The 27,768-nt window shown below is 42.3% G+C and overlaps 2 long non-coding RNA genes across 3 annotated transcripts; one reads left to right on the top strand and one right to left on the bottom strand.

Annotated features, from left to right (window-relative positions):
* Positions 1-625: 625 nt before the first annotated feature.
* On the top strand, positions 626-24,044 carry LOC130540929 (uncharacterized). Its single transcript, XR_008954962.2, has 3 exons — positions 626-901; positions 20,963-21,036; positions 23,971-24,044. It is a non-coding gene; the product is annotated as an uncharacterized LOC130540929 (long non-coding RNA).
* On the bottom strand, positions 14,585-27,743 carry LOC103784775 (uncharacterized). Of its 2 annotated transcripts, XR_008621656.2 has the most exons (4): positions 27,479-27,743; positions 22,003-22,075; positions 21,191-21,277; positions 14,585-20,320 (listed from the first exon to the last, which is right to left on the bottom strand). It is a non-coding gene; the product is annotated as an uncharacterized LOC103784775 (long non-coding RNA). The 2 variants fall into 2 exon arrangements; XR_610447.4 differs by lacking the exon at positions 22,003-22,075 and having other exon boundaries at positions 27,479-27,735.
* Between the last annotated feature and the right edge of the window lie 25 nt (positions 27,744-27,768).

The following is a 27,768-nucleotide window of genomic DNA, read 5'->3' as shown; positions in this document are numbered from 1 at the left end:
TCAGGCTCTTTCTAAAGAGCCTTTGTTTTTCTGCCCAGGTATTAGGTTGGTGGCGCAACAATCCCAGGTACATTTGGTTCACTTTCCTCCGCCCCGGCCCTACCCCCAAGCGCTATCCTGGGTCTGAATGTGGGCCTGTGTTCTGGCCCACCATCCTCAGGCCTGTACAGGGGACCGAAAGAGAATGGGCCACAGGAATGCACCCAGAACAGAGCCAAATTGTTCAAGCTGCGTGAAGAAGAAAGAAAAAACGGGAGGAGGGTGCACGGGGAGGGAGAAGAAGAAAAGCTTTCCTTGTCGGTTCAATTTCTCCGGAGATATTTGGAGGATAACATCGTAATTTTTCAGGAGGGGCTGCAGGGGGAGCAGAAAACGAGAGAGCCGAGTTTTATCGGCACAGTGGCTCATACAGAAAGGTGACATTTGAGAGAACAATTGCTAGGTTGTTTGGCCACATTTGCTTCTATGAATGAGTCTTAAGAAAAGGTGTCTTTGGATTGCTACTAATAGTCATCTTCATCATTCCTGCTCTCTCTCTCTCTCTCTTTCTCAGTTCCCTTATGAAATAAGGGCACACAGGTAATAAACAAAGCACTATAAAAGATCAGATTGAGGTATTCTGTGGGCTCATTCAATGTCTGGAGCAAGCTTTCTGCACTCCACTGCCGGTGCTTTCTGGCTTCAAAAGCAGCTTCGAGACTGAGGAATAGTAGGCAGGATTAGAATAAGGCCCGGGAGTTCTACAACTCTGCTGAATTTAAAAGGACCATGATCTTGGTCAGCTAAACCACACCCGATGGCCAAGGGGCAGAGGAAAAGATGGCAGAGTAGAGACTCTTGGACTTACTCATTTGGATTTTGGAGTTTTACCTGACTTGGTCAAGCCTCATGCCAGATCCAGGTGAGTAGCTGCCTGGGCTAAAAAGCTGTCAGTCGAATCTCGTTTTTGCCAACCTTGACAGATGATTCACTGTGATCCTTATTTCTTCTCTTTTTGCCTCGATGTAGGCACTAGGGGTGACTTGCAATCTCCCAGCAGAGTCTATTCTGGCCACCTGCTGGGGGAGAAGCTGGCCAACCTCTACAAAGGAATTGTATTGATGTGTAGGAATTGGGGGAAGGGAGTTAGGGAGGATAATCAGCAATGGATTGATGGAGAGGTATGAATGACTCTTCTCCCAAAGGGCAGGCTTTCTTGCCCCAAGTCTTCTTGCTCCTGACCAGGCCTCTATCCCCTGCCCTCGCCTCCTGTATACTTCTCCTTTGCTCTCAGTCTGCATGATTCCACATAAGCAAACAAGGGAGCTGTTGGAAAGTGTGAAGGGCCCCTGCCTGGTTTCCAACACAAGAAAGTTAAGTGAGTGAGCAGCAGGCACGGGCTGTGGATCGGATTTCCTACAGCATGTTGGTACCCAAGGCGCTTATCTAGAAAGTTCATCCACATGAAGGTGCTGCTGAGCTGGGTTCCCACAGGCCAGGCCTCTGGGCTGACAAGTAACTAAAGATGAAAGGGGGACCCAAGGGTTTTGGGGCTGTATGTTTCATCAGAGCCTCAATATTCTTTACTCTATTTGTTCTCCTTCTCCTGGATTACAATAATCATTACTGGGTATAATCAAGTAATAGACCTTAATGGAGTTATATCCGTTTTGCAGAGAGGAGTACGGGGTTTAAATGGGCTTGTGCCCATGCTTGTATTTGCACAGGAATGCCCACCCAAATGTGATATATATACTTCAAATATTTGCTTGACAAAGCCTTGAAAATGCCATATTGCTTGTGGACAGTAATTGTATCAGTTGTTTAGTTCTAGGCATTCCGAGGAGAAAATTCTTCTAGTAGCTATATATTCCCATCTATGTTATGACCAGTGAATAATGCCAGAGAGTGGTCTGATGTATACCTTCTATAACACTAGATTCTCCTATATCTACACAATACATTTAGCCTTAGGATTTTAGGTACTTTCCAAATGACCCATTTATTATTATTATTTTTATTAACCCTCATTTTGTGAGTAGAGAAAATGAATCATCAGGGGTTTCAGTTATCTTCCAATTATTACACAGAAGTCTTTCTGAGGTTTAACTAAAATCTTACCCTTCCCAGATGACAAACAGATTTGTGTGTTTAAGTGTATGTATTAGAATGCACATCATGGGAGCTTTATACAAACGCAGCGGGTATATCGCTTGTTCTGTTAAGGTATGTGTATGAGAATAAATAATGGAGAATATTGAGTCATTGTAACTTGGTGACTTCGACTCAGGCTCTAGACTTTTCAACAGAGAGTTTTCTGATAGCCTGCTGTGTGAGAAATGAGGCTGAACGCTGCAAAGACATGGTATTAATTCGTAGGAACGGGGTTATATTTAATACCTCATAAATGTATTTCATAGACACGTACAAAGTTTAACATAGGTCTTCCCAATAATGAACAATAGATGCTTGAAAGCTCCCCCAATTTGCCATTACATAGAAAATTACCTCTTTATTTGCTCAGCTTCAAGGCTTTTGTTTCCTTTGCTTGTGTTTCCTAAGCGGTATGAATTTCTCTAGAAATAGAAGAGATTTTTAACATGGCTACTCTAAAATAAATCAAGCCTCTGGTTTTAACTGTGCCAGGAACATAGTAGAGAATCAGTAATGGTTTGAAGATTGAAGGAATGATTGAATAGTTCCCTGAACTGTAGTTATTGATTTATGTTAATGTACACCTCTATATTTATTTACACAGGCGTGTGCTTTCTTAAGTGGAGTAGTCAATGTTTTGACTCAGTTGACAAGTTCTTATCTTAATGTCTCATTTAATTGATCAGTGACTTAAATTCAGTCAGTTAATCGGTTGCTTTGGTATTATGTAAATATATTTTAAAAATTTTGTATCCTTGAATTTTTCTTCTTTGTATTTCCCATCGTCATCTATATTTAATCAATATACATTGAGTAGTTTAAGATAAGACCTCGTTTCTCTGAGACTACAGTTTGAAATACGCGTGCAGTATAAGTCAGGTATACCAAATCCTGGAACAGAATTTAACTTCTTTTCTCATACTTCCTGATGGGAGACCTTGAATGACCAGCAGAGCTAATGGTAGCACAGGGGTCAAAAAATTTATTCCTATAAGGTGACAGAAGGAAAAAGCACATCGTTGCTTGAGAATTCTATAATTAATGCTAACTACAAGTCACAATCTATGGTTGTGTTCTAAGAAGCATTTTGCCCAAACAATGCTAGGTGAAGCAGTTGCCAGTGTTGTCTGGACCGGACACCTGCTTTTTACAGACTTATGGGGGCATGGGGACCTAGGGCTCAGACACATGCATTATTCACTGTTTCTTTCTCTGCTTATTAGCCTTGTGGGTAAGGGCAGCATTAACCACCGGCCCAGCAGCCTTTGAGAACACCATGGCCAAATTCAAGAAAACACACAGTCTTGTGTTTGGGGCTTTAAGAGACTCTAAGGTGACTTGGTGCTCAGGAGGATTTGAGAACATATTGGCTTATAGCCATTACTGTTGGCTAATAATTGCACTAATCTTTTCGAGGTGGGGGTTAGTATTCCCCCCTCCCTCAATCTCCAAGACAGAGAACAATGGGAGAATTGTATTTCTGCACTATTCCATGAGATAGGGTCGGGACTGCAACTGGGTGGATATAAGGTCTTCAGGGGATGACCCACCAGGTGTTAGCCCCAAACCATTGTTAAGAAACCCAGGACCTGAGCATTACAGCTTTGGCCTAATGATAGGGAAGCATTTCCCTAGCTGAGCCATTTCAACGGCAGCTGTTTTGGGGTTCTCAAAAGTATCCTTTGGGTGCTCAGAAGCAAGTGCAGTGCTTGCTGGAAGAGAAAGGGGAGTGAAAGGGTGTGTGTGTTTGACCTGCACATGTCTGCACTTCTGTGTGCTGCCTTCTATCCATTTTTCTCTTGCTTAAAATTCACTTAGTAAAACCATTTTGTCTTCTTTAGCATGGATGACATTAAATTGAAATTTGGAATTGCAATGCCACGTGGAGATACCTCTGTAGAATGAATTGTGAATGTGTGTGTGTGTGTGTGTGTGAGTGTGTGTGTGGTTGTTGGTGGTGGGGGCCATATTTGTCTTTAATATTAAAGTCAAGTTATCAATTCTACTACCAGGAGTTAAAATAATCTACAAGATTAATCTATGCAGAGGATGTATCCTCTGATGTAGAAAGTATCATTTAAATGTAAAGTTGTGATAAGCATGCATCCTCTAATTGAGAAAGTACGTGCACAGTAGAAACTCATGCCTAGAAGGTTCCATTAAGAAGTTCAAGGGTTCTTAGATCCAAGGGGCAGGTAAACCTCAGAATATATTTGTCACAGTTCGTCCTAATCTCCTTCACTTTTCCCAAAACGGGGCCCATGATCATTTTAAACATCTTAAGCCTACCCGTTCCTTTTAGGGAATTTCCACGGGCTAGTTGTTCAAATGTGGGGCACTGAGAAAGCCAGATCCTTGCCACATACCGACTGGGATAGGTGCAGAGCATTTTATTTCTCCTCTGCCTCTCCACCCAAGGTTTCCCTCGTGCTTGAGAGTTCCAGCCCTTTCTCCATCTGCCGCCTGTTAAGCAGCTGCTGGGTTCAGCAACAAGGAGGCTGGTGTGGCTGGTGGACGGAGAACACTGTTAGTGTAACTTGGCAGGAGGTTGCACGCTGGCACAGAGGGGCGGTGAAAACGAGAGGAGGTGAGAATGTCTCCACGGGGTGGGGGGCAGAGGACAGAGAAGGGGGAAGACCACTAGGAGACCCACTGCCCCCGGTGGCTGGAGCTCATAGGGAGCGGCTGGTCCAAATTGGATGGGGATCCAGCAAAGGCACAGTGTCTCCCCTCCCAGACCCCAGGAGTTCTCCAGCCTGCATTTTCCAGCTCCCCACGAACATTTCCAAATTAAAAAATAAAATAAAAATACGTGTGGAAAAATACAGTAAAAGTGACAGTGCCTTCCCGGTTTCCGACTGTTCTGTTTTGACTTCACAATCAGCCAAACTGGAGCCCCTGAGTAGCCAGCTTAATTTGTCACCTTGAGTTATTAACCGTTTCCCTGCCTCTCTCGGTGGGTGTCCTCCTGGCTCCTCGCCCTGGCTGGCTCAGTGACCTGTTAATCTTGTGCCCTTTCTCTCGGGCTTATGGCTCTGCCTGGAGAGCCCTGTTTCCCTCTTGGAGTCAAATTTGAATTCATTTCACAGTCACCACTCAGCTGGTTTTTGCCAAGTGGTGGCTGAAACAGAAGGGTGATGGGAAAATGCAGGAAAGAATGGCTCCAGAGGCAGCTCTCGCGGGGTCCCCGGTGTCCTTTAGAAGTTCAACAGTTCAGTCTATTTCTCTTGGTTAAGGGCCAAGAGGCAGAGGGAGGCTCACTTTAGAACTGGGATGATATAGAATGTAGTCTATTGGGAAGCAGAGGAGAGCTAATCCTGATACATTTTTTATGTCAGCAAAGTTAGTATGCATGGTACTCTATCTCTCTTTCCATTATCCCTCTGGTACCTCATACTTTCATGTCTCATGCAGGCTTGGGACTTTTTTGGACAGTATCCCAAGAACACCACTATCCAATGTTCCCTTTTTTCTGAAGACTTACATACCCCTAATACCATTCATCCTTGAAGACTTGTACTTTAGGACATCCAACTTATGAATACAAGCAATGAATCCAAGTTAATGAATTCTTTGGGGGAGTTACTGGTTTAATGTGTTACTCAGAGTACTAAGGTGTCTTTTAGAAACAAATGTAAAATGTAAATTAAAAATTCTTTTTTATTCTTATAAGATGTAAATTTTCTCATATTTAAAGAGGTAGTATGGTTGCATGAACTATAATTCAAAATATAAAAATAAAACCACCTCCCCCAGCAACTCAAGTCCTTTTCTAGAGGCAACTGCAATGATTAGTTTATTGCTTATCTTCCCACAGATGTTTATGCACATGTGGGCAATTATAAAATCTCTACCGGTTTTGTTTTTTTTTTATTATATACTTTAAGTTCTAGGGTACATGTGTACGACATGCAGGTTTGTTACATAGGTACACATGTGCCATGTTTGTTTGCTGCACCCATTAATTCGTCATTTATATTAGGTATTTCTCCTAATGCTATCCCTCCCCCAGCTCCCCACCCCATGACAGGCCCCAGGGTGTGATGTTCCCCACCCTGTATCCAAGTGTTCTCATTGTTCAATTCCCACCTATGAGTGAGAACATGCAGTATCTGGCTTTCTGTCCTTGTGATAGTTTGCTCAGAATGATGGTTTCCAGCGTCATCCATGTCCCTGCAAAGGACAAGAACTCATCCTTTTTTATGGCTGCATAGTATTCCATGGTGTATATGTGCCACATTTTCTTAATCCATTTTCTTAATCTTAATAATTAATATTAATTATTAATAAGTGCTATACTTTAGACTAGTTTTAAGTTTAAGGAAAAGTTGTAAAGATAATTACAGAGTCTCCATTTACTGCATCATCCAGTTTTCCCTTTTGTTAACATCTCATAGTTTTGTGGTACATTTGTCACAGCTGGGGAATCAACATTGGTATATTAGAATCAATTAAATTCCACAGTTTATCAGGTTTCACTAGTTTTACCCCAGTGCCCCTTCTCGGTTCCAGGATCCCATCTTAAATTGAGCTGTCATGTCTTCTTAGACGCCTCTGATCTGGGACAGTTTCTCAGACTTTCCTTGTTTTTGATGATCTGGACATTTTTGAGGAGGGCTGGTCAAGTATTTTGCAGAAGGTTCCTGAATTTGAGTTCGACTGATGTTTTTCTCATGGTTAGACAAGGGTTTTTGAGACAATGACCTCAGAGATGAAGCGCCTTTCTCATCATGTGATATCAAGGGTACGTACTTTAGTATGACTTATTGCTGATGATGTTAACCTTGATCACCTGGCAAAAGTAGTGTGTGTCAGGTTTCTCCAGTGTGAGGTTACTTCTCCTCGCTTCCATACTGTAATCTTTGGGAGAAAGTCACCAAATGCAGTCCAAACTCAATGAGTGGAGAGTTACGGTCCCTCCCCTTGTGGCCCCTTTAATTTTCAACAACATGACAACATACCCTACGGGCTTTGCCTTTTTGTTTGAAACAACATATTTTAGAGATTGTCTCATGTCAATAACTCAACAACTTCCATATTTTCTATTAATTTGCATTTATTCTATGGATGTATGAATACCATAATTGAGTCAACCAGTGATGCCATTTGTGACGGGCATTTAGGTTGCTTCAATATTTTGGTCTTATAAACAATGCTGAAATAAATAACCTGGTACACGCTCAAGTATACCTGCAGAATAAATTTCTGAATGTTAAATGGCTACTTAAAAAGGTGTGATTTGTCATTTCTTTTTTTTTTTTTTCTTCTTATTTTTTCTGAGACAGAGTCTCGCTCTGTCACCCAGGCTGGAGTGCAGTGGTGGGGTCTCGGCTCACTGCAAGCTCCGCCTCCCGGGTTCACGCCATTCTCCTGCCTCAGCCTCCCAAGTAGCTGGGACTACAGGCGCCCGCCACCACGCTCAGCTAATTTTTTTGGTATTTTTAGTAGAGACGGGGTTTCACCGTGTTAGCCAGGATGGTCTCGATCTCCTGACCTCGTGATCCGCCCGCCTTGGCCTCCCAAAGTGCTGGGATTACAGGCTTGAGCCACCGCACCTGGCCTAGTGATTTGTAATTTCATGAGCTGTTGCTGTATTGCCTTCCACAGACAGTCAATTTATAATCCCTCAGTATTATATAATCAGGAAGATTCAGTGAATGGAATTTTGGGTTGGTGGAGGACATATTTTTTAATTGGTAGACCACCGAGTGCTTTTGCAAATCTCCTTAAATCACATTACAGCAGGAACAACTATAGAAAATACAATTATTTAGGAGCAACCTGATCTGTGAGCTAATTTAATGAGTGGAGCCCAGCCTACATGCTGAAGAGCTCACATGCCTCCTACCTAGTTCCTTAACTAGGTTTTCACTCATGCCCATTTTGTCATACTCTTGAAACCTTCCTATCTTTGCATAGAACATTATTCTTTCCACTCCCACCTTCTTCCCCAACCAATCATGTACCTGTTGAAAGTTTGTATCTTGGCTAGGCCTATGTGACTCATTCTTTGCTGTTGTAGCACAAATTCACTCCATCTACCTTATATTTATTTGCACCTGTATATTGCTACATTCAGCCTCTTAAGTCATTGTTAAATTGAAGACACTTTTGCCTCACATGTACATTATGAATATGCCAGGGTAAGAGGTTGTATCTTCTTTTTATTGCATCATTCCCCAAAGGCTCTTGAACCCAATGTGAAGAAAGTCCACATTGCTAGTAGACTGCTGGCTGCTCTTCTTCTCCTCAGTTCGCCTCCATCACCTGCTACAAGAGTCACCTGGGAGGAAACCATTGCTGTGAAGATGTCTGCCTATCCCTGGCTTCTTGGTGCTGAGACTCTTTCCTGAAAATAACTTGAGAGGGAAAAATATTTTATTTGTGGCTAAGTGACAATTTCACAGGGGTAGTGAGGAATAGCTATAGAGATCACCAGAGAGAACTGAAATTATCCGAAACCACTGGAAATCACAGTGGAGTAACTTTTTTTTTTTTTTTTGAGACGGAGTCTTGCCCTGTCGCCCAGGCTGGAGTGCAGTGGCACGATCTCGGCTCACTGCAACCTCCGCCTACTGGGTTCAAGCGACTCTTCTGCCTCAGCCTCCCAAGTAGCTGGGACTAAAGGCACGTGCCACCATGCCCAGCTAATTTTTCTATTTTTAGTAGAGATGGGGTTTCACCATATTGGCCAGGCTGGGCTCCTGACCTCATGATCCACCTGCCTTGGCTTCCCAAAGTGCTGGGATTACAGGCATGAACCACTGTGCCCAGCCCAGAGTGGAGTAACTTTGGGCCATAAAGGCATCGTGGATGGTAGGGACCATGGCTTCTCTGCTGTGTTGGTGCTGGCTGCCTTGAATTTATTTACTGCAACTGGGTGGGCTGGCAACCGAGAAGGTTCTCCCTCTTGGCCATTCTGGTATTACACTAGCTGTTTTAATCTGTTCTGGCTGCTATAAGAGAATACCACACGTTGGGTGGCTTAAAAATAACATAAATTTATTTCTCACAGTTTTGGAGGCTGGAAAGTCCAAGATCAAGGCATTAGCAGATATGGTATCTGGTGAGGGTCCACTTTCTGGTTCACAGATGAAGCCTTCTCTCTGTGTTCTTATATGGGGAACGGATGAGGACTCTCTCTGGAGCCTGTTTTGTAAGGACACTAATTCCGTTCATGAGGGTTTCACTCCTATGTCCTAATGATGCCTCAAAGGTCCCACCTCAAATTAATATGATGGTTAGAATTTCAATATATTAATTTGGGGGAAACACAGATATTTAGACCATAGCGCTAGGGTTTTTTTACTTTTTATTTTTTTCTGCAAATCCAAGTTGAGACAGACATACTCTGCTCTAATGTAGTTGTTTTTTGTCTACGTCTCTGAAACCTAGCCTTCCTGAGATCAGAACATTGAGAAAGTCAGACATCTTGCCTTTGGGAACGGGCTTCTTCTTCTTATTTTGTCTAGTGAAACATCCTCCATTGCACTTCTGCTTTGTAACCCTTTTAGCCCATACACACATCTATGGAGATAGTTTATTCATTTGGTTCTTACTCATTCAATCTGTTTAAATGATGAGATTTTAGAGTTAGTAAGGTGTCTTGGAACCCCAAAGAGAAAGTCTCTCTCAAGGTCACAAAGCTGGTTGCAGAAGTCCAGGGTCATCTCAGACAGGTCTCTAACACCCACGAGTTAGTTTCTCTCTATCAGACTCCTTTATTTACTGAGTATCAAATAATAATAATAACAACAGTAGTGATTAATGGCTGGCACTTACTGAGTACTTTCCATGAACCTATGATACGATAAATGCTTTCCATGTATTGTTTTCTTTCTTTCTTTTTTTTTTGACAGAGTCTCACTCTGTCACCCAGGCTGGAGTGCAGTGGCGCAATCTCAGCTCACTGCAAACTCCACCTCCCGGGTTCAAGCAATTCTTCTGCCTCAGCCTCCCGAGTAGCTGGGATTACAAGCACCTGCCACTGCGCCCAGCTAATTTTGTATTTTTAGTAGAAACAGGGTTTCTTGGCCAGGCTGGTCTTGAACTCCTGACCTCATGATCCACCCGCCTCGGCCTCCCAAAGTGCTGGGATTACAGGCGTGAGCCACCGCGCCCAGCCCGCATGTATTGTATTCTTATAACCACTCTCTAAGTCAGGCAACTATCATTATCCCCATTTAGCAGATGAGGAAATTTAGGAAACAGTGACTGAGTTACTAGTCCAAGATCACAGGGCTAATAACAGGTGAAGTCAGGACAGTCAGATTGCTGAGCTTTCACACTTATCCTTGCTATGATGCCTTTCTGTGCTACATTACAGAGCAAAGTGGCACATGGAATGCAGGAAGGACATGGCAGAAACAGTCTCAGCCTTTGAGGGTTTCCATTATAGCCCAGGGGGCAAGATGTGGGGATAGGATTGCCTATAAAATACAGAACACCCAGTTACACTTGAATTCTGGATAGACACTGATTTTTTTTTTCTTGAGTCTAAGTATGTCTCAGATATTGCATGGGGCATACTTATCCTGAAAACCATATGTGTTGTTAATCTGAAATTCAGATTTCACTGGGTATCCTGCATGTTTATGTGCTCAATCAGGCAAGATTTTATGGGGAAAATAAAGCTTATAAGCTGTACACTTTTCCTTTTCCTCGACCCCAGATGATCTTCTCTCTGTTCTCCTTTCCTCCTTCTGCACCTCTTGCTATTGGGCCCCTCTCCCTGCTGTGTGCACTCCTTCCAAGATATGCAACCTTGGGACACAACAGTAGGTTCTAGAGCTATGTACCAGGCTGCCCAGCAGTCAGTGTGAAAACATTTTCCCTTCTCCCTGGGAGCTCAGCCCTGGGGTGTGCCCTGTAACGCCCGAGGCCTTGATGCTTCTGCGGGAACACTCTTCCTCTTGGCTCTCTCCATTTGCTCTGCTCAACCTATACGCCACCCCAGACATATTTTACCAGGGTTCCCACCCCGTCCAGTCCAGTGGCTTGCACTGATTTGCATCAGGTCACTTGGTATTCATTAATATTCACCTATATCCCTGAACCCAAAGGGAATGAGGCAGCGAAGGAGCCTGGCTGCTGCTTTGTTCTCTCTCTGAGATAGGCTTTCATGGGAATCGGATGAGCCGTTGGGGTGGGGTGGGCAGCTGCTCTGAGCACACTAGCTGCAGTCACTGCCTGTGTACTCTCTGGGATGGGGGCGTTCCACTGGCTATTTTAAGGCCAGACTGGTGAATGTTAGGTTCCCCTTCGTTTACCTAGGCTTTCAATATTTTCCCTGGCACACGCTAAGGTGGTCACAGAATGTGGGAAACCAGGCAAGGGAAAAAATTAATGCAGTGTGATGACGCCCCTGGTAGCTGCTGCTAGATTCCATGGAAAAGATGGGGGGCTTGCTATCTGTGTCCATGGGGGCCTCCTAAAGCTGTTAGCTGTGTTGGCACCTGCTCAACTCCAGAGATGCTGGAAAAAGAAAACTGGCTGCAAACTTGGTCCGCAGCCTGCCTGGTAGCCCCAGCTCCACCTATTCCCGTGGAGTGGCTTTGCCCACTGTGAATGCCCCTTTATCGTCAGTGAGCGATAATGACTTTTCAAAAATACTGTGTAGGCCTTGTGTCCCGGATGCCTGTGGTACGAAGGCTCTGCTTCCCTTTCAAGGGTGTTGGCTTAAAAACTCACCCAGAAACCTGAGAAAAATATCTCCACTTGGCAGCTCAGGAGGCTGACACCAACCACCATCTGTGCTTCAGCCTGCTGGCCATGAGCTAACTAGTGGACAGTTATTATAAGGGAAGGAAGCAACTTCAGTACAGAGAATTATGCAGCAGGCAAATGATAGTTATCTAAAGTCCCACAGGGAATATTCCCCGTGTCACTTAGACCTGCATGGTGAGGATTTAATTCAGAACCTTCCCTGAGCTGTAGATTGGCTTTGCAGGAATGTCCCCTCTTGGCCTCCTGCAGTCCTAACCTCTTGGTTAGCACTGTGTCATTACAGCCTATAGTGGAAATCAAGTCCTCCTGTGGGTCTGAAGTTGGGTGTGTAGTAGGGTATTGGTCTTTCCCGTGGGTCAAACATTTGTTAAGTGCCTACTGTGTACTAGGCACTCGACAGTCACGTAATGCTGTGTACCTTATGTCTATCAACCTGCATTCACAACAACTCTGTGTGGTAGGTGTCATTGGATCTGCTGTACAGATGCCATCTTCAGTAGCTTGACTATGGTCACCAGACAAGGTCAGCCTGGAAGACCTCCTGTGCAGTGTCTTCCTTTACACAAAGGCTCCAAAATAGCAGAACTTTAATCTTGAGCATGCATTTTTCCATCTAGTTGCAGCTTTAGTCTGGAAAAATAGGTCATACTCAGAGGTGATGGGTCCACTTGAAGATTTTTATTTTGGTCATTTATCACATATTAGCAACTGAGTTCTATTCAGATACAGGTAATATAATTTCATTACTTTTTAGTGACTGATATGGTTTGGCTCTGGGTGCCCACCCAAATCTCATGTTGAATTGTAACGTTGGGAGAGGGATCCAGTGAGAGGTGATTGGATTACGGGGGCAGACTTTTCCCTTGCTGTTCTTGTGATAGTGAGTGTGTTCTCACAAGATCTGGTTGTTTTAAAAGTGTATATCACTTCCCTTTTCACTCCCTCTCTCCTGCTGTGCCATGTGAAGATTGTGCCTGCTTCCCTTTCACCTTCCATCATGATTGTAAGTTTCCTGAGGCCTCCCCAGCCAGGATTCCTGTACAGCCTGTGGAACCATGAGCCAGGTAAACCTCTACTCTTTATAAATTATCCAGTTTCAGGTAGTTCTTTATAGCAGCGTGAGAACAGACTAATACGGTGACATCAAGTGAAAAATGCCTCAACCCAAAGCTGTTGTCTTTCTGTCATGTCTGAATGGGTTCTGTTGACTGGAGGACCACTTACATCCTCAACTGACCAGAAGATAGAGATGGTCCAATGTGGTCTCCAAATTGACTCACACTGGTCACTGAGATGTCAAAGGCAAACTCTTCTATTAAGAGTGTGAAATGCTCCATATGAGCTTTTGTTCCTGCAGAGGTAATGCCCAGTGTGCGCACGTTAAGTGTTGCTAACTTACTGGTGGAAAGTGAGCAGTGGGAAAGTGCTTAGAGTCCCTGATGTTTGACTCAGTCCAGGTAAAATCATAATCATGGTTTTATTGATTGTTTGGTCCTCAGGGTGATCCTAATCCCTTGCCCTCCATGAATGTTACCCTCCCTGACTGTGGTGACTATGGGCTAGCCTTCATTTGGAGAGTCCCAAGAGCATGTATAAGTGAAATGCCTGTTATTAATATCAGTTATGATTTTAAATTAAGTTCTTGACAGCCCAAAGGATCACAGCCTTCTTGTAATAGGCAGACCCTCTCCCTGCCTGGAAGACAGGAGTGAGCAAAGCACAAATATCTAGAAAAAAAATTCTATTCTAGTTCTTACCTCAGAAGACATAAACCCAGCTTCCTGGAAAGTATGGAGAGATGGCCAACCCCCCAAACCTGCTTGTCATTCTTCCTCCCATGATGAACATTTAATATAACATTATGCAGATTTGGGGGCAAGTTGGTTGTTTACTTTTACTGCTTAAGCTTTTGCCAAGCTTTCTACATGTTCTTTATATTGCTCATCAAAGGCCATTCATTCCATACCATTTTTCAAGAACGTGCTGTGGACAAATCCCTATGCTTGGTGCTCTGAAGGACATAGATGGGGTCAAGGGTAAACAAGGGAGACTAAATGACCATACTAAAAACAAGCCAACAACTGTAAGGCAACAAACAGACTGTACAACCATGGTACTGACACTGTATCGCAAACCATACATTCTTCTGCCAAAACAATCAATTAACACTCCTAGAAATGAATTAGAATAGTACACTGTTTTCCTGCAGATGTCCTAGTTTGCTGAGGATAATGGCTTCCAGCTCCATCCATGTGCCTGCAAAGGACATGATCTCATTCCTGTTTATGGCTTCATAGCATTCAATGGTGTATATGTACCACATTTTCTTTATCCAGTCTATCACTGAGGGACAGTTGGGTTGATTCCACGTCTTTGATATTGTGAATAGTGCTGCAATGAACATACGCATCCATGTATCTTTGTAATAGAATGATTTATCTTCTTTTGTGTGTATTCCCAGTAATGGGATTGCTGGGTCAAATGGGGAGGGGAGAGCATTAGGAAAAATAGTTAATGCATGCTGGGCTTAATACCTAGGTGATGGGTTGATAGGTGCAGCAAACCACCATGGCACACGTTTACCTATGTAACAAACCTGCACATCCTGCACATGTACCCCCGAACTTAAAATTAAAATTAAAAAAAGTACATGCACTACTTCATTCTGATATTCACTCAACAAGTACTTCTTGAGGGTCTTTAATGTCAAACTTCTGCATTAAGCCCTAAGAAGAAAGTAGAATGGTGAAAGATAAGCTCCGCACTTCTAAGAGCTTATAATTAGGCCGATAGGAGAGATTATAAGTAGGTCTTTCTTATATTGTTATTGTGTAGGATAAATAGGGAGTCTGTTGTTTATGAGGAAATTTATGTTTGAAATGCAAACACACAGGTCAAATTCAAACAGACATCACTCTTTTTTAGGCACCCATACATTAAAAATTATGAAAATTTAAGAGAGAAGAAAGTTTGACACTAAAGTGAATGATTTTTAAGCATTTCTCTGTGATAAGATCTCCAATTGATGAGGAATGTGTAGATGTACAGGAAGGGTATGGTCATGGAGTGTATTTCATCAGGGCAACAAACCCTCCTGTGTGGCTTAGATTCAAGGCAGCTTTAGTAGAACTTGAAGGTGACACATACCTCCAGGAAACGGTGGGGCTTAAGCAGAGTGGAAATAGGGAGAGAGGAAGTCCACACTGTGGTGGGAATGGAGGACAGGAAAAGATTCTCCTAATGTGAATGGAGGAGCAAAGCTGTGGGGTAAGGAAAGAAGGATAAAGGGAAGGAATAAATGTAGGGTATGAGTGCTAGCTAGACTGAGGGCTTTTGTTTTAAATCAAAACAAACTTTTGTATAGGTTAAATCTGTGCATGATACAAAAATCAAAGGGTCCAAAAAAACATATTGTGCAAAAATTCAGTCCCCTCCTGGCCTTAGCTCCTAGCCATCCAGTCCCCTACCCCACAGGCACCAGTGGTGCTTCTGGGTATCCTTCCAGGGATAGTATGTGCGTTTATTCAAGCACTAGAACAGTGGTTGCCAAACAGGGGTGATTTTACCCTCCAGGGAACACTTGGAAATGTCTGGAGACTTTTTGATGGTGATGATGGAGAGGGTGGTGGTCTGTGGGTGGGGTGCTAACATCTGGTGGACAGAAGCTAAGGATGTTGCTAAACATCTTATAATGCACAAGACACATACAATCTAGTTAGAAAGGTTATAGAGAGGAAGGAGATAGATTGTCAACTGCCCATACTATTAGGCACTTTGACATTTTAAATTTAAAATATAACTTGGAGACCTTTTTACTTTAATTCAACACACACAGAATGGCTTGTATGGATGTAAAATACCGAAACACAGACAGCTGTCTTTGTAAAGCTCCATAATATTCTATTATATGGCTATGCCATACATTTCTTCCCCCATTGTTGGACATTAGGTTTTTTCTCACAGTCTTCTGCATTATTCCGCACAGCATTAGACACAATGCTTTTACATTCACCTTTCTATAGATCTGGAAGTATATTTGTTAAGATTAATTCCTTGAAGTAGAATTGCAGGGTCAAGGAGGGTGTATGTTTGAATTCTGATAGATATTTAGACTAATATTAAATTTGCCATGATCAGGTTTTTTTTTTTTTTTTTTTAGAAATTACACCTGCTGTTCTTTGTTTTAGATGTCTGGAGATATGTTCTGGTACTGTGGGCAACAGAAGCAGATAGCACAATGAAGTGCTTTCTCAACTTACACAATCTTAGGAAATACTTAGGGAGCTTGTTAAAAATATAAGTTATCTGCCCCTCTCCCTACACCAAGAAAATCAGAATCTTCAGAAGAGGGGTCTGGGAAGCAATGAGAACAAAACCAGGAAATGTGGGCAACTGTCAGCATGACAAGGCAATGTCCCAGATGTTGATGTGGGGCTCAGGGTAGATGTAATTCAGAGTCATGGGAAAGTGACAGGAAATCCTTATAGCACAGACACTTGGGAGGGTTAATGAGCTGTGTTAGTTTCATCCTCGGAAGTATTTCACAAAATCCCAGCTTCTTCCTGTTGGGAAAGGTTAGGCAAGATCTGCACAGAGGCAGGTGGCCAGGTATAGGGGGTAGGTAGAGGGTTGGGAGGTGACAGTAGATTAACAGGCCTCTGTTTCATTTCTCATTCATGTACTGCGTGACCCTCTACCTATGTTTTATATCAGAAGTGTTCCTTTTTAAAAGTTAGGCAATATCTGTATGAGGCAGGTGGCCAGGTATGGAGGGTAGGTAGACGGTTGGGAGGTAGGGGCAGATTAACAAATTTGTGACCTTCTACCTATGTTTTACATCAAAAGTGCTCCCTTTTATAATAATTATGCCAGCTAATGACTAAAGAGAACTTTCTGTGCCTGGCCCTCTGCTCTACTGTTCACATATATTGCTTTTACTTCTTATAATGGTGTGATATAGTAGGTCACTTCTTACTTCTTCATTTCGGATATGGAAACTGAGGGTCCCCAGGATTAAGTGATATGCCCAAGTTAATGCATTCTATCAGTAGTATAGCCAAGGACTGAAATTCAGGTGGGTTAGATTCCAATACTATGATCTTTGCAAATTCACTGTACATACTTTTAAAAAGGGAGTAGGAAAAACCACAGAATAAACAAGCCAGTATGGAAAGTCTATTTACACATTTTTACCTTGAAACTAATGAAACATTATTTTAGCACAGAAAGTAAAATTTGCATTTAGCATAAAGATAAAAATAGGAGATACAGAGATGTCATATTGTCAGCTGGCCACTTCCAGACCTCCAGAAATCTCACTTCACTTTTCTCTTAGGGTTTATTTAGTTAAAAACTTTGAGGAATACTGTACTCTATTCAGTCACTGACATTCACGTCTCAGTTTGTACACTTAACACAAGACATGCCATGAAAAACAGTTGTACCTTCAAAACAGCATGGTATCAAAACACGTAAAGCAAACACTGTTAGAATATGCAAGAACAATTTGGGCAGAAAACACACTTGCAAACCTAAACAAGCACAAAACCACAAAAACAGCAAATGGAGTAACTTCTGTTGAAAAGTTCTCCTTCTTGAATATCTTTTTCCTTCTTTTCTCAGGTAAAAATGGTGCTACCCTTGGAAATCCAAGAGCAGCTTCAAGAGTCAACTATACCAGCAATCCCTAAAGCTGGAGAATTTATGCCCATGGAAAAGTCTGTAGCGTTTTGCAAACCTTGAGGCTGAGGAATAGACCTAGTTCCTGCAGCAGATCAAAATGGTAGCCCCTTTTCTTTCCATGAAAAGAATTTCTACGGAGACAGTAGGTTTCCCATTGGATTGTTGTCAGATGAATTGACCTTATCTCTTTTCAACCCTTACTCTCAGAAAGATGCAGAAATGCAGCAACTATTGCAGGGATTCCGTGAGACCAAGGACCTGTCTCCATAGCAGGGTGATGTTGCCTTTAGTAATAATTATAATGATAAAAATATCATCTGATGTTTATGGAACAATGCCAAGTACTAGAACAGTGGTTCTCAACCAGGGGCAATTTTACCCTCCCAGGGGACACTTGGAAATGTCTGGAGACATATTTGATGGTGATGATGGAGAAGATGGTGGTCCGTGGGTGGGGTGCTAACATCTGATGGATAGAAGCTAAGGATGTTGCTAAACATCCTGTAATGCACAAGACAGTGTCCCTAACCTCCAACAAAGAATGATCCCTCACAAAATGAAAAGAGTGTTACAGTTGAGCAACCTTTCAGTAGACTGAGGCTTTTACACATATTTAGCCTTCAAAATAACCCTATAAGACACACAGTTATTGTCCCCACTTTACAGATGAGCATATTTAAGCTTGAAGGAACTAGCTCCAATTGTTTTGACCTTTGAATGCTCTCAGATTTCTTTGTTAAGATCTATTTGGTTCTATGGCCATAGCAGAACATTTAGGTTTGTTCAGTGGCTGGGAATTGGTTCCCTCAAATGTCAGCATGGAAGTTATTCAGCTTAAGCTGACCCAGTCCCTCTCCCATTCTGCTGACTAACAGCTGGTGGCTGGAGCTGTGGGGAGAAGATATTATATAATGTCTACAAAAGTAATGAAAAGTTGATTTAACTGCTAAGATAAGCAACCAGCAAGATAGAATTTACACTGATTTAAAAATATGTTTGCTGAGTATAATATCTAGACTGCCCCCCACACCCTCTGTTCTTTATTCCTGACCTCTGATAGTGCTGTGGCATGTGCTGTTGAGAAATCAGAGGTCTCAATGCCATGAGAATCAGACAAGAGGCAATCTCCACACTGCAACCATATACAGAATTAGGTCATTGAATTCTAAGAGTATTGGGTCCTTTGGAAGACAAACTGTTATTCTTTTTTTTTTTTCCTTTTTGATAAATGCCTACCTCCTTTTAAAAATATTTCCGACAGGAAAATCAGACTTTTTCTTTTGAATAATTTCTCTGCATCTGGGTTGGATGTTGACTACTTCTTCTCTTTCCTCTGCTCTTTTTCTATCCTTTTCGCTATTTTTTTCAACCTTTTTCACAGTTGTTTCTATTTCCTTCTTCTCCCCTCTCCTTATAATAGCTCCCACTGTGCACCAGGCAAATCAGTATGGTCGGGTCAATAAGGGCAAAGACCTCTTTAGAGTGGTGGGGAGGCACCAACTTTGAAGTCTTTGGTAAATGAATAAAAACCCCCTGAAAGTTTTTGAAACCTAAGCTGGGTACAACAGGGTACAAATAGAAATAATTCTTCCCCTCACAATTTTCAAAAACTTTCTATCCTAACCAGCTATCTGCCTTGTCCTACTGCTCATGCACATTTAAATGTTATTATCACTTCAACTAACTGATTTCAATGAAACTCAAAATACATGTTAATTTAACAAACATTGATTAATCTGTTTTATGGGCCAGGTTGTATATTATGGGCTGTGAGAGGTAGCAGGATGAATATGTTGTAACCTCTGCCTTGTAGGAACTTTACACTTTGGTGGGGAAAATGAGTAAATAGACATCCAGTTGTCACTATAGGTTGAAGTATTCATTATCAATTGCTGTAGAACAAATCACCCCAAAAACTTTGTGGCTTAAGATAACACACATTTATCATCTCACAGTTTCTGTAAGTCAGGAATCCAGATATGGTTTTACTTAGTCTTCTCATTTCAAGGTTTCTCATAAGCCTGCAATCAAGGTGTTAGTATAATATCTGTGGTCTTATCTGAAACCTCAACTAGAGAAAGGTTCACTTCTAACCTAACCCATATGATTGTTGGGAGTATTCAGTTACTTGACAATTGTTGGAAGGAAGGTCTCAGTTTCTCACCAGCCATTGACTGGAGGCCACCCTCATTTCCTTGCCACATGGGCCTCTCCAACACTGCAGCTTGCTTCTTCAAAGCATACAAGCTGAGAAGGCAATTGAGAGAGGCTGTGAACAAAACAAAAGTTACAGCTTTGTGTGAACTAATTTTGGAAATGACAGCTCATCACTTGTGTGTATTCAATTGATTAGAAGAAAACCACTAAGTCCAGCTCACATTCAAGAAGAGAGTAATCCATCAGGGCTTGAATACCAGGAGGGGAGATGATTAGGAGCTGTCTCAGAACTGCCTACCTATAAGGTTTAAGAGATTGTTAAACAGAGGCTCAAAAAGCTGTCATTTGCTAGGCGCACTGGCTCATGCCTGTAATCCCAGCACTTTGGGAGGCCGACGTGGGCAGATCACGAGGTCAAGAGATCGAGACCATCCTGGTCAACATGGTGAAACCCTGTCTCTACTAAAAATACAAAAATTAGCTGGGCATGATGGTGTGTGCCCGTAGTCCCAGCAACTCAGGACGCTGAGGCAGGAGAATCTCTTGAACCCAGGAGGCGGAGGTTGCAGTGAGCCAAGATTGTGCCATTGTATTCTAGCCTGGCAACAGAGTGAGACTCCATCTAAAAAATAAATAAGTAAATAAAAAGAAGCTGTGATTGCGTGAAAGCAGGGAGTGATAAAGAAATCTTATTTTTAAAAGGAGATTGTTTTACTCTACTGATATTAGACTTCTCTAGAAGGTTTGCATCTACCCAGTGATTTGTGGAATAATCCCAGACCTCCAGAATTTGTGATTGGAGTGTTGGTGGCTAACTACTTAAGGTATTATATCTCTAGTCATGATGAAACATGAAGCCGCAACAGTGTCCCCAAAGCCACATTTATGGTTGTTCTATTCAGGCTTTGTCTCAAGGAATTTTTTGTAATCAAAAGGTCATTCAGTTGTTTATAGTTGTTATTACAGTTGACCCTTAAACAATGCAGGGACTAGGGGCCCCAACACCCCATGCAGTCAAAAGTTGGCATGTAACTTTTGACCCCCCAAAAACTTAACTAATAGGCTACTGTCTTATTGGTAACAGAAACAGTTGATTATACAAGTTTTGTACATTATATGTATTATACACTGTATTCTTACAATATACTTGAGAAAGTAATGTTATTAAGAAAATCATAAAGAAGAGAAAATATATTTATTATTCATTAAGTGGAAGCAGAACATTATTAATGGTCTTCATCCTTATTGTCTTCACATTGAGTAGGCTGAGGAGGAAGAGGAAGAGGAGGGGTTGGTCTTGCTGTCTCAGGAGTGGCAGAAGCAGAAGAAAATCCAAGTGTAAGTGGACCTGCACAGGTCAACCTATCTTGTTCAAGGGTAAATTGTACATTTATATGCATTTTTTGTATCAGTTAATGCTAGATAGTTAAACTCAAGGATGAATTACCTTTGAGGGATTAGATAATAAAGCTCAAAAATTAGTAAGATTTACCTTTGAGGGCTTCTCCTCTGTCAAGACCAGGAGTTGAACTATGTCCTTTGGGTTAAATCTGTCCCCATCTCATCTGTTTTTGAATGGCTAATGAGATTAAAAAAAAGATAGTTTTTATGTTTTTTAACGTTTGGAAAACAAATAAAAAATATTTTATGACATGAAAACGATATGAAATTTAAATTGCAGTGCATATAAAGTGTTACTGGAACGGAGCCATGCCCATTTGTTTCCATATTGTCCCCTGTAGACTGAATGTCTGTGTCCTCCCAGAATTCTTATCTTCAAATCTAATCCCCAATGTGATGTTATTTGGAGGTAGGGCCTTTGGGAGGTGATTAGGTGATATTGTTTTGCTGTGTCTCCATCCAAATCTTATCTTGAATTCCCATGTGTTGTGGGAGGGACCTGGTGGGAGGTAATTGAATCATGGGGGCAGGTCTTTCCCGTGCTGTTCTTGTGATAGTAAGTCTCATGCGATACGATGGTTTTAAAAATGGGAGTTTCCCTGCACAAGCTCTCCCTCTTTACCTGCTGCTGCCCATGTAAGATGTAACTTGCTTCTCCTTGCCTTCTGCCATGATTGTGAGGCTTCCCCAGCTACGTGAAACTGTGAGTCCATTAAACTTCTTTCTTTTGTAAATTGCCCAGTCTCGGGTATGTCTTTATCAGCAGCATGAAAATGGACTAATACATTAGGTCTTGAGGCTGGAGCCCTCATGCAGGAGATTAGTACCCTTATAAAAATAGATCTCAGAGGGGTCCCTTTTCCCTTATGCCATGTGAGGACACAGAGAGAAGACACCACCTACAAACCAGGAAGTAGGCTCTCGCCAGATGCGTCATCCACTGGAGTCTTGACCTTAGACTTCTCAGCTTCCAGAACTGTGAGAAATAAATGTCTGTTGTATATAAGCCACTCAGGTCACAGTATTGTTTAATAGCAGCCCAAACAGACTAAGACATCGTCTATGGTTGCTTTTGCAAAAACAGCAGACTTGAGTAGTTGCCACAGAGACCATATGACCTACAAAGCCTAAAAATCTTTACTATCTGGCACTTTTAAGAGAATATTTGCTCCCTTTGGTCTAGAGGAAGATGGACACTCAAACAAATGATTATTGCACTGTGGTAAGTGGTGTACTGGCCTTACAGACAAAAGACATCAAGGAGCACAGAGCAGGAGTATGCAAACTTTGTGGAGCTCTCCTTGAGGATAAGTAGGAGTTTTCCAAAATGGGAGGAGAAAAGACAGAAAAACTGATCTCAAGAGTTTGACCCACTTATGCCTAGTGTTCCATTATTGGAATGCTAAGCATGTGGGAGTTATTTATATCCTACTGCTCAAGATCATCACCAAGATCTGATTGCAAAAATTGCAACCTCAGGTATAAATGGGTCAAGGTGGTAATCACATACTCCTTAGAGAGTGAGGTACTCCCTGAAATTGCTGGCAAAACCCTGTGTTTATGTACATATGTGTGCTTTTCCCACCTTAGGGATAGAGTTTATCTCTTTCAACAGGTTTTCAACAGCTTAAAAACCACTACCATGGGCGGACATGGCAGCCCATGCAAAGTCACAAAGGTGTAATGTAGAGAACAGCACACTCATGGGGTCAACAGTGAGATCAGCGACAACACAGAACAGATTTCTATGGAGGACAGTGGGAAATGAAGCTAAATAAATGTCACCCAACATCAGAGGGAGCACCCAGGATGGGGGTGGGGCAGAGGTCTGAGGCTGATTCAATACAGCATAAAGGACTAATTAGTACAAGTATAGTGAAGAACATCAAGTTAAACAGATGTGGACTTTGCTCTCAGGTGGCTACTCCATCAAATGCAGTTGGTGGACAGGCAAGAACCCAGCTAGCCTGCAGAGAGGCTGTGGGTTGGCAGTTCATTGTGTTAAGAATAGAAGGGCTGACCAGATGGTCAACTCTTTTTTTTTCTCTTTGCTTTTAAAAAATTGATCCAAATATTTGTACTTATTTATGGGGTACCTACTATATTTCGTTACATGCATAGACTGTGTAATGGTCACATCGGAGTATTTGAAGTGTCCATAACCATTAGTCTTTATCATTTCTATGTGTGGAACATCTCAGGTCCTCTCTTCTAGGTATTTTGAAATACACAATACCTTGTTAACTATAGCAAATAACCAGCTCTTTAATCATTCCTTGGTCAAATCTCCATTTCATATACCCCTCCAAACCAAAACAACATTGACTAAATCTGCCTCTGGCCCTGTGAAAGGCCAGCCAAACAGCAAGAGGCCAGCGCAAGACATAGCTTCCTCTTCTAGAGCTGAGACTTCACTTTTGATTGTACTGTGGGGCACATAGAACAACATCGAACTCCCAGGTGATGGGAGGGAGAGTTCCTAGGACTAGGGAAACAGAGCCTATGGATGTGAGGTGTGTGAGGAGGTGGGGTGGGGAGGTAATGGTTTTCACTGGATTCCTTTTTATATTTTATTTAGATTAAGTTCTGCTCAGCAGGGTGATTTCTTAATTAGAGCTGCCCAGCCAAGCAGACCTCCAGCTCAAACCCGTGTGCTGCCTTCTAAGGTTTCATGAGGGACCTTGTCCTGCCTTATTTCCTGAGTTCTAATATTTGAATAGTATGCAGTGGATTTCAATGGGAGGAAAAGACATGTAATTTAATCATCGTTATTAGATTTTGCCTGTGGATGGGGAGAGGAGGGGGAAGCAGGAGGGACATGGGTCCTTTCTTTGTTAATTTTCTTTTTCTTTTTCTCTACCTTTCTTCCAGTGGTCAAAGGAAGAGGAGGAGGATCAATGGCCTTTTTTCCTCCCCCCAACCTTTTTTTTTTTTTTTTTTTTTTTTTTAAACAAAGAAGCAAAGTGAGAACATTAAGCCCGAAAGAGAACTGTGTTCATTGTAGGACTTTTTGAGGTCTGGTTAAGCCATTTATATAAAGAAATTACACAGTTCCTCTTTGGTAACCTCAATCCTGAAAGTTAGTGTGACAGGCCTACAGCTTTTTGTTCTCTTCATCACTCCAGAAGTTGCAGACTGCGCTCAGCAAGACCTCACAACATGGAGGAAAATTAAAGAGATCAGTGGTCCATGGAGTATCCCCTTACCCCACCATAAATTGATATCATTTTGTGCACAATCCAGGGAGAAGAAAAAGAAGACCAGAAACTCGCAAACCATTCGAGAGAAGGAAGGGAGCTTTGTCATGTTGCCGTCTGAGGCAAGTATACTTGGGATGGGACAGGCAAGCTGAATAGGAATGAAAAAGAGCACTTGGTCAACAAATACACAAATCTATTAAGGTTTTTCAAGAAAGAGAGACAAAATTCAGCATGGTTCACCAAAAAGAAAAAGAAAAGAAAAAAATTATGTCCAGAACTCTCCCAATTGTCCTGCTAAATAAACACACACACACACACACACACACACACACACACACACACACCAGCCTATAATCCCCCTCCACCCCCCTACCTCATGCCCCTATCCTGTTGATCTTTCCTCACTTAAAAATTATCAGAAAAGAATTTATTCATTTGGGAGGATTCCAGGCACTACATTTATGTTGAGTTCAGATGAAATGGGATCCAGACTTTTCAAACCGTACTGTTTTACAGATAAAACACAAAGGCAGAACTTCATTATCTGGAGACACTGCCTTTTCTTTTTTCTCCTGCCTTTTGTTTCTGAGCAATTTTAAGCTTGTTTGGAAAGTATCATAACAGGGGCAGAGCGTTTTTTACCACATCTATTTCAGGAGGGTTTTTAATACAGAATAATAAAATTATTGCTAAACAGATGGAAGAGTTTTACTAAAGCTAGAAAAGACACTTTTGCTAATACACCCTATAGGCCGATCTCAATTCTCTCATTGTTAAGAATGCTTGGTCTAAGAGAGTCTTATTTATGTGCCAAATGGCTTTATTAAATCATTATATTAACACAGAAAAAGTCCTATTACAATGGCTGTCTCTGTATGATCAAAACTTGTCCATGATCCTGGTGATAGCCTATTTATTCTGAAATTTAAAAAGGTAACATTCCAGTACAGCCTAATGTTTGGCCAAGTTTTACAAAATTCATTATAATATGGCTGGAAGGGTTACTATGTCCTAGCCAAGGAAGGCCTAAGTTTTATCAGGGCAGTAGTCCCCTGACAAAAAGAAAACTGTGAAAAAGAGACCTCTCATCCACTCATAGAAATTAATCCCTGGCAACATTGTAATGACTTCACCTGTAGAAATACAATGGGTCTGTGATTTCTACTTTGATTAATAAAAAAACAAACAAAAACAAACAAAAACGCAGGGTAATCTCAGTGCTTTGGGAGGCTGAGGCAGGAGGAACACTTGAGGCCACAAGTTTGAGACCAGCCTGGGCAACATAGCAAGACCCTGTCAATACAAAAAATTAAAAACTTAGTTAGGCATGGTGGCTTGTGCCTGTAATTTCAGCCACTCAGGAGGCTGAGGTGGGAGGATTGCTTGAACTTGAGAGTTTGAGGCTACAGTGAGCTATGATCATGCCACTGCACTCCAGCCTGGGTGACAGAGCAAGACTCTGACCCCTCCCTACCGCCCCCCGCCGACCAAAAAGAATCCCAGTGGCAAATTCAAAGCCAAATTAATTGCACTGGTGAACCAGGACTATGGCATGTGAAAAGAGTTTAAAAAGCCAGGAGAAGCAAAGTTTGTTGTATACTGGATTTTGAAACCGAATAAACACAGACGCACACACAATTTTTGAATGTAAAATTAATACATGTTGATTGTAGAGAAAAAAAATCACTCCTAAGCCTACCACTGAGAAAAGCATATGTGTTTTGGCCGCCCAAGATTGATTTCTGCCTTCATGTGGAAGTAAGCTTTAAAGGCTCTGTGTTAGGGCATAGTCTAGAAATATGGGGCCCCATGGGCACCGGGAAAACTTACAAAGGGAAGAGATGGAACTGGGAGGGTTCAAGCTACCAGTTCCATCTCTCCATGTTTTAGAGAATTAGGGCACTAAGTCAGCCAGGTAAGGTGAGGTCAGAGGAGGGCCCGAATGAAGCATGAGACACAGAGGGACAGTGCGTGAATGGAGACCTTGGGTAGCACCAACGTGTAGTGGCAGAGGTGGGGTGGATGTGGCTGATGTCAGGGAGAGAATGGGGAGCATGCACAGGGCTCAGTCTTATACATACATTGAAAATCCTTTAGCCTTTCAAAGATTATTAACCCAAATCACCTTTCTTGCTTACTCCAGATGCCTCAGCCTCTGATATAATTGCTAAGTATCTGCCGTGTTAAAAATAAACATTTGAGAATCAAGGGTGATTTTTCTCTTTTCTTTTGAATTGTAATTGCGATGTACTCATGGCCTGCCATGACGTGAGGTCTGGCTTAGATTAGCCCCTGGCTGAGAGACCCATGCTAATTTAGTGCCTGCAATTATGCCTGCCTCTAATCGTGTTCTGCTCTTTGTAGGATGTACCCTTTGCAATAGAAGCAACAGTTATGCTGGGTCATCTATACTTTCTTGCCGCAGGCCGCTTGTGACACACATTGGTGAGACAACTGGCCAGGATTAGGGGTATGATCTGTGACCCTGAAACAGAGTGAAATTGATTGGCAATGAGGGATGAGTGGGGTGATCCTATGAAAAAATTATAAGCACCGTAAGTATTCTAATATCTGACCCCTAACTGTAATGGATGTGCACCTACCTCCCAGCCATAAAAATGCTTCCAATAAAAGAATCAAAAACGAAAACATGCAGAAAAACTTTTATGTATGAGTGCATTTGTCTGAGGTGTCATCCAGCTGTAGCTTCAGAGTAGGGGTGTACATGTCAATTGAGAATGATCAGCCTTTGCCTTCTGTCTGCAGAGGCTGGCAAAGGGGAAACAAGCTGCATAGTTTAGTGCTGGCAAAATAAACCACTATGCAGTTATAAACAAGAGTGGGTGGGTGGGTCGAAAGATGGGTGGATGGGTGAGTGGGTTGGTCCCCTTCCTGATGTATAAAAACAGAACTCCTAGGTTTGGGGTTCATGTTTCAATTGGACTCCAGGAAAACAGACTATACATTCAAAATCTAAACCAGTTTTAAAGTATAAATTAAAAAGTATTTTCCCTCTAGCACATTTAGATATTATTTACTAAGAGAAAGAAGAACAGGCTACATGCCATCTTCGATAGCTCCCTCATGCTCCTAGATTCACAAATGATACCAGGGAAGCCACTGCTTGCCTCTGTGCCTTTGGGGAGGCGGGGGTTGTAAGGGGAAGTCTGAAAGCTCACCATCACGGAGCTCCAACTCCTTCTTCCTGGGATGGGGCACTTGCCTGTGAAGCCACAGGAGGCTGGAGGGGTAGAGGCTGGCGGCAGGAAGAGGAGGAAGTGAGGAAGGGGGCGATGCCCGGGAGGGCTCTGGGAGAGTAACCAATTCCTTCACTGGGGGCAGGCGGGAGTCTCCAGGGTCACTATGGGGCAACCTGTGAAGGGAAGGGAGGAAAGGGATTTCCGGAAGTCTCCCGCTCTCCCTCCTGCCTGCTTCCCTCCTTCCCCTAGCGGTTGATTGCGAGGAGCAG

This window comes from Pan paniscus, chromosome 19 (assembly GCF_029289425.2).
Source record: "Pan paniscus chromosome 19, NHGRI_mPanPan1-v2.0_pri, whole genome shotgun sequence".
In the NCBI taxonomy this organism is placed as follows: Eukaryota; Metazoa; Chordata; class Mammalia; order Primates; family Hominidae; genus Pan; species Pan paniscus.
Note: the sequence above shows the minus strand (reverse complement) of the source record. Positions and strands in the feature narration are given on the sequence as shown.